Source organism: Sciurus carolinensis, chromosome 16, assembly GCF_902686445.1.
Source record: "Sciurus carolinensis chromosome 16, mSciCar1.2, whole genome shotgun sequence".
In the NCBI taxonomy this organism is placed as follows: Eukaryota; Metazoa; Chordata; class Mammalia; order Rodentia; family Sciuridae; genus Sciurus; species Sciurus carolinensis.
Window position 1 is genome coordinate 30,678,179 of NC_062228.1, and position 7,913 is coordinate 30,686,091.

Sequence of the window (7,913 nt, forward strand, 5' to 3'; positions counted from 1 at the left end):
GATCATCTGGTACAACCACAGTCATCAAAGCCTTTCCCTTATGCAGGCTGTGTGGTAGGGGGCTGTCCAAGGATTGGGTATGCTTTGAGCAGGTCTACTCAAATCCTCCCCTGTCAGAGTGTTCTTTTTCCTTTATGACTCATCTTGCTTCTTGTTACCAAGTATTGCACTTCAGTCTGAAGCATTGATTTTGACTGTGATACACAGAGTGAGTGGATGCTGCCATTGGGCCTAATGCACCTGGATTTGCAGAATTGGAAGGACTTGGCATTTCCTATCCAATAAGAAGGGACTCTGTGGAAGTCTGAGTCTGTCTCTGAGAAGTTGTATTGGAAACTGATGAAGATACATTGCTGAAACCCGACAGCAAAATACTTAACATAGTTACTAGCTGTGCTAACTGATTTAATGAACAGGGAACATAACAAATGAGCATGTTTACCAAGTTAACTTGTGAAAATGAATATCTGTAATTAAAGCAGCTCACAACTGACAGGCAAACAGGAAATTATTGTTATTATTATACACAAATCATCTTAAAATACCAGAACTTAATAAATGGGGAAAAAACAAACAATGGCTAAAACTGTCTGCTAAATAAAAAATAATGACGAACACCTGTGGTCTTTTTATAGGACTCCAGTGGAGATATTTTTTTTCTGAAGACCTAATTATGTTTTTGTAATGCTACCATTTCATTATTTCTCTGTAGCATTATTAAAAGAAAATGTCCATATTTTCTCTGTGTAAAAGGTCTGGCGCACAGATTCAGGCATGGGGTTTTCTTAATGCTATAGACATTCTGACAGTTCTGACTACTTATTGGCAAAGAACATGGGCCTTGGCAAGGTTGGATTTTTCTCTGTGGTGACACTAGATCCTGGCCAGGGTCAAAGGTGACGTGAACCCTTTCAGAAGACTCTGCCAGCAAGTTAACTAAAAGCTGTGTAGTCAAGCATATGCAAGAACCACCTCTGCAATTGACCTGGTCTGGAATTCCAGTTTTGTCCCTTTCTAGTTGTGTGTCCTCTGTTAAGTTACTGAACTACTCTGTGCCTCAGTTTCCCCACGATGCAGTCTCATAGAATTGTTGATTGAACTAGCATCTAAGCTGATGGTTGGACTTGATGCACCCAGGTGCCAATGACACAAGTTTCAAATTATTACCTACCAGTTCTGGTTGTTTCTCTGTGTGTGCCTTTTTTTTTTTTTTTTTTAACTAAGTAGGTTCCAGGAATGAGCACCAGGATGCCCCAACCTTGTAGTCTGGAACTGCTAGCAGCAACATGCATGGTCCAGATCTACAAGATTGAGAGTTGCTTTTCTTTATAGCACTGATCACCATTTAAAAGCATCTTTCTTGCCCAGTGTCTGTCTCCTCTCTAGAATGTCAGCTCAGTGGAGGAAGAATGTTAAGGGACTGACATATTGTACAACCCTACAAGGCAGTGTTCATATTGTAGTTTATGCTTCTGTGCTGCAGGGTTGCTGTTCCCACTAAATGCAGAGTTGTGGTACCCTGAGGTGTGCACCATGGGGGATTTGGATGTCCTGGAGGACCTTGAATGGAACTGAAAGTTAACCCCTCCCAAACCTTCTCTCCATCATAAACAGTAGGAACCTTGGAAAACTGATGGATCAATACAATAAGTGTCCTGACCTAAGAGGCCTCATATGATGTGTGGCACATGCTCTTGATCATAGGAGCACATTGTTTCTAGGGTGTGGTTTCTGCACCATCAGCATCACTCAGGAACCTGTAGGAGATGCAAATTCTTGGACCCGCCTTAGATCTGTTGCATAAAAATCTGGTAATCTGTTTGAATGAGCCTTCCCAGAAGTGTAGAGAGTGGTTGTCCATCTTAAATCCACTGCCGCCTTCTGTTCCTCAGACTCAGTAGACATTCCCCTGCCCGCAGTGCCGTTTTCCAGATCCCCTGTGATTTGTGGGACCAGCTGTGTTTCATTCTGTGGATCACAGTGCAAAAGTCATTTCTCCACAAGGTCATGCCCTGCCACCCATCTAAGGCAGCTATGCTCCCTTGATCCTGCTCTTGCCACTCAATCAGATGCCTTATCAGGTTTTCTTTTCTTTACAGTATGAAATGCTTTGAAATGACCTCACTTGCCAGTTTGTGGGTCCCCCCTCCAGAATGTCAGGTTCACATGGGTAGGTACCTTTCCTGGTTTTGCTTCCAGCAGTGCCCTCAGAGCCTCAAAGACTACCTGGCACTTAGTGGGTGCTTGCTCATCGAAGCCCTACTGAGGAAGGGATTATATGGACATTTTAATGGCACATGTGACCAACTGAGTTATTGACCTTGCATCTTCACCTGTCCCTGATTCCAGGTATTTTGCCATTGGACTCCAGAGTTCTTTCACTAGTGAAAAAAGCTTACCTCTTCTGCAGAGTAGCTCCTAGTGGTACTGATGTGGAACAGAACTGAACCTAACATGTGGCTCAGAGGTGAGCCAGGACTGGGTCTGTCAATCTTCAGATTCATGAACGAGACAAAATTGTGATTTGAGGTCACAGAGTTTTGGGGTGTGTCATTAGTGCAATATTGTGGCAATAGTTAATTATCTGTCTATAGATCATATATATACATATACATATATATATATCTATATGTATATCATAGAGATTCTTAGAATGCAGAAGTGACAATCTTATTTGAAGGATGAAAGTAAGAAAGACTCGATGGGAGACAATTTCTTTTTTTTATTATTTTTCAGGCTGCATTTTGATTCATTGTACACAAATGGTGCACAACTTTTCATTTCTATGATTGTGCACAAGGTAGATTCACACCGTTTGTGTGATCATACATGTACATAGGGTAATGCTGTCTGTCTCAGTCCACCATCTTTCCTTCCCCCACTCCCTCCTGCCCCATTTCCCTCTATACCATCCAAAGTTCTCCATTCTTCTATTACCACCCCCACCATTATGTATCATTATCCACTTATCAGAGAAAACATTCGGGCTTTGGTGTTTTGGGCATTGACTTATTTCACTTAGTTTGATATTCTCCAAATCCATCCATTTACCAGCAAATACCATAATTTTATTCTTCTTTATGGCTGAGCAGTATTCCATTGTGTATATATGCCACAGTTTCTTTATCCATTCATCAATTGAAGGGTATCTAGGTTAGTTCCACAATCTAGCTATTGTGAATTGAGCAGCTATAAACATTGATGTGGCTGCTTTGGGAGATCATTTCTGAGTAAGTGTTTTGAAAACAGAATAAAAGTTGCCTGATAGATAAGATGGGGAACAATTTGGGGGTGAAGTGAAAGAGCAAAGGCATTTATGTAAGTGCATGATGCACTGGGGAGAGGGCCAGCAGCTCGATGGGCAGGAAGTGTATGAGGGAGCAACTGGAGATGACCTTTTTTTTTTTTTATTTGGGTGGTGCTGGGGATTGAACCCTGGGACCTTTTTCACGCTAGGCAAGCACTCTACCAACTGAGCTATATCCCCAGACCCTGGAGATGAGCTTTTTCAAAAGTACTTTCTCACTGCATTTGTAAGGAGAACTTCAACTTGGTGAACATTCACACACATTCACTGGCAGAGTGCTTCTCAGAGAAGCTGGCAGTACTCCAGCTTCTTCTAGAACCCTGGTTAGAATTTCAGCATCATGACCCTGAGAAAGTGAGTTTTAACAAGTCCCGGCCTCGGCTTTCTTGCCCATCAGATGATGTCGTTCTCACGTTTGAAAGAGATGCAGTTCGTTCAGTGCCTGACTGTCCATGACTCAAGATCTCTCCCTCCCTCTCATTTTTCACTGGTGGAAACTGAGGCTGGGTCGAGCTCTTACCCATTTGTCACCTTATGAAGAAGTAGCAGGTTCAGGGCCATGACTCCCATTTAAGGGTTCTCCCCTTGAAGCCCTGCTTCATTTGGCAATGGTGGAAAGATACCCAAACTTAGGGTGGGGTGGAAAGATGAAGAAAGCCTTTTTTTTTTTTTAAAAAAAAAAAAAAAACCAACCATTTCTTTCAAGATATCATATTATACTTTAGACCCATGGATAGCATCAAGTTATAACTCTGTTTAATTATATATAAGGTTTTTAATTTTTGCAAAAATAGGTTCTGAAAGTCATAAAACCAGACAGATTAATCATACATATCAAATTAGATTTAAAACATAGGTCCTGGCTCTCATTTACTCTGTCCTGGGGTTAATATATTTCAATCAGGTGTACTTAGAATGCCACTCTGTTCTCTTCAAGGGCAGCTAATATTCAGGTTGACAAGAAGTACCCCAACATTTATAGACAGTTGTTGTCAAAAGGGTCTTTCTCAAAGGGGAATGAAGGGAAGGGAGGGAGGATGAGAATAGGAAAAACAGTAGAATGATTCCTACCTAAGTTTCCTTTGTACATATATGAATATAGAGCTAGTGTAACTCCACATCATGCATAACCCCAAGAATGGGAAGTTATATTGAAGGTATGTATAAAATGTCAAAAAAATTCTACTGGCATGTATAACAAAAAAAAAAAAAAAAAACAATTAAAATAGAAAAAAAGGGTCTTTCTGTGATGCTAGCAAAGAAAAAAATCCAATTTTTTCTTTGTAACTATTGACACAATTTTTTTTTTTTTTTTAAAAGACAAGGTCTCATTTTGTTGCCCAGGTTGGCTTTGAACTCCTGGGCTCAAGCAATCCTCCTGTCTCAGACTCCCAAGCTGCTGAGACTACAGGAGTGCACCATCAAGCCCAGCTTTTACCAATGTGACTTTAATTGCATTGCTCTGGCATATGGTACTACTATTTTCCTAGTGTAGCAAGTTCTAGTTTTCTTAAGCCCTTTCCCCCAAGTTTTCTGTAAATAAAGTTTACATATCAGATATTTTAAATTAAATTAAAATGTTATTATCATATATTTGTGTACTATGTTAGTATAGTCACATATATCTTTTCTGGTTTCAGGATAAATAGACATGCATTTAGAGATGTATTAGTGTATCAAGGTCAAAGACAACCTAATCTAATATCAAGAAGAAATGTGACTATCTGTGGAGTATTTGACAGATAAAACACCGGTATTTGACACATTTTATTCATACAGCAGTCTGATCACACATGGTCCAAGAACACTGAAACAATAAACAAATATAATCAAGTGTCTGCACACAGTGTAGCCAACGATGCCATGCCTGTGTACTATCTCTCTGATACAAAACTACAACCACACTTCAGTGGCCACCAGATTGTTCAGGACAGCTTCCTTCACTGTGAGCTGTTTGAAGCTATGGGTTTGAGCACAACTGACGATTTATTTTCAGGTTCTGAATAGCTGTTAGGGATCTCAGCTGTAGAGCTTGGAGGAACCAGCTCAACCTTGGCTTATGGCTAAGTCGTGGCCAATAGAGGCTTCCGGTAAGTCACAGCAACCTTCTCCAGCACCAGAACCTGCTCTGGGAGGTTCTGGACAAACTGGGCCATGGTTCTAGAAGATATCTTTTTCTTGTTTCTTCTTCCTTTCATCTGCCATCCTGGAAGCAGGGCCCCAAGGAAATGCAGAATGTGAACCACATGGATCATGAAAGTTCTTCAGTCATCGGAAAGGTAGTGGGTAAGCGGGAAAGGAGTATTTTCGTTGGTGAGATGTCCCTTCCATGTCTCCTGGTTTCCTATGTCTTCCTTGCCTAACTTTCCTCTGCATCCCACAGATGGATCCATCTTGGGTTTGTCTGCTTCTTTCTAACAAACTTACTCAGCCACTGTCCTGGTCTACACAGCTCCCCAAACGGTCTGGCTTTTATCCACTTTCGCAGTGTACGTACCTTGGCCACATGGCTTCCTTTCCGACTCCTGGGAGTTCCAGTCCTTCTTGCTACAGGGTTTTCTCCCTTGTTCTCCGCAGGGAATGCGTTTTCTAAGTTCTTCTCTTGTTATCAAAGACAATAGGATGAATGAGAGCAGTCAAACCCCAAATCGCCTTTTTGTTTACCTCTTTCTCATCTGTTCGCCTTCCCTGCAATGTCAGGGTGGAGGCCTTGCCTGTCACATCTGGCTGTACCTTCAGGGTGTGGTCTAGAATTTTTGAGTCCACCCTAGGAGAAAGATGTCAGTCACATGGCTAGGGTTGAATAGTGAAGGACTCTTAGCATGGAGTCCTTACCAGGGTGGTTAAAACCAACAGCTTTGAAGTGAAATAGAAGTTAAAGTCTCCTCCCTGAACTTGAACTTCTGTAAGGTTTTGCTTTGTGGACCCCACCAGCCACAATTTCCTCTTTTCACAACAAGGCTAGCAACCCTTTTCCTATAGGGTTGTTGATCAGATTAAATAAGATACTAAATGAAGAACACTGAGTGCGGGGCTCACTTGGTACAGGCAGCTGACTCTGTTCGCTGTGTGGAACGTGGAGGTGGCAGGAAATCACCTTGATACCGGCGGCCCGTCGTCTGGGGTAATTCCGTCTCTCCATTCTTTTCTACTGGCAAAAAGAGGCTTTCTTCCCTAATGTATTCTGACCTAAAGAATTATACCCTTTGATGTAGACGAAGTGTTATTTAGAGATTTCCAATATGCCACCTTGATTTTAAAGTTTATATAGATGAAAAGTGACTTTTGTAGATTTTCTTTTTGATATACTATGATCTGTCAACATTTAATAAAAAAGACTTATTTTTGACTAAAACAGTTCATCAATTCAGTCAAACAACAAATTTGGCAGATTCTCCCCTCCCTCACCAGAGTGACAGGCTGTTTGCTTAACCTGATCTAATTGACTAAATGTTTTGGTACCTCACTGACACAGACTCTGTGTGTGTGTGTATGTGTGTGTGTGTGTGTGTGTGTGTGTGTGTCTCTCTCTCTCTCTCTCTCTCTCTCTCTCTCTCACTCTCTCTCTCTCTCTCTGTGTCTTTATTATTAGCATTGAAGAAATTACTGAATCTGGAGAGAGTGGGTGATCCTGGTAAACCCAGACCATTGCATTTGTGTTTGCATTGAAGTTTGGTCCTTAGAGGGTTTAAGATGGGGAGAGAGGGAGGACCCAGAAGAAACAGAAAGTGGTTCCTGAGGCGTTCTGGGTGATTCGTGACTGTGCTCTGGAGTTGGGAGTTTGAGACTAGGAAGTGTGGGTAGATTGAAAGTCACCTAGAGCCCGGCTCTGTGGGCTGGACGAGCGATGGGGAGACCCGCAGTGGCAGGAGCACTTCATGTCTCTGATTTCTGTTCCCACCCCCTTCTCCCCCAAGGGTAGCTGGCATTTAGTTTCTCTGGCTTCTTAGTTTTTGTGCTGAATTCTTTCACAAGTAATTCCTTAATTTCTTTTTGGAGAATTATCTGTCTCCAGCTGAGTGCAGCCTTGGTTGGACTTTAATCAGGTGACCGTTTCCTCTTTTTCCCTGGTCAAAAGCTGGGTCACTTTCTCCTGGAGCGAGGATTTCCTAAGCATTTTAAAGGCAGAAAATGTGTGAAGAGCTCATTCATCAAGTGGTGGAGCTATGATAAGATTACCCAGACCCCTAGTCCTACCCTCACCCCTGGTCCTACCCTCACCCCTGGTCCTACCCACACCCCTGGTCCTACCCACACCCCTAGTCCTACCCAGAACCCTAGTCCTACCCACACCCCTAGTCCTACCCAGAACCCTAGTCCTACCCAGAACCCTAGTCCTACCCAGAACCCTAGTCCTACCCAGAACCATAGTCCTACCCACACCCCTAGTCCTACCCACACCCCTGGTCCTACCCACACCCCTAGTCCTACCCAGAACCCTAGTCCTACCCACACCCCTAGTCCTACCCAGAACCCTAGTCCTACCCACACCCCTAGTCCTACCCAGATCCCTGGTCCTACCCACATCCCTAGTCCTACCCAGATCCCTGGTCCTACCCACACCCCTGGTCCTACCCAGACCCCTAGTCCTACCGAAACCCTAGTC

At 42.8% G+C, this 7,913-nt stretch overlaps 1 pseudogene; it reads right to left on the reverse strand.

The window, feature by feature from the left end:
* Positions 1-1,749: 1,749 nt before the first annotated feature.
* Positions 1,750-5,463, reverse strand: LOC124966057 (ATP synthase subunit g, mitochondrial-like; annotated as a pseudogene).
* Between the last annotated feature and the right edge of the window lie 2,450 nt (positions 5,464-7,913).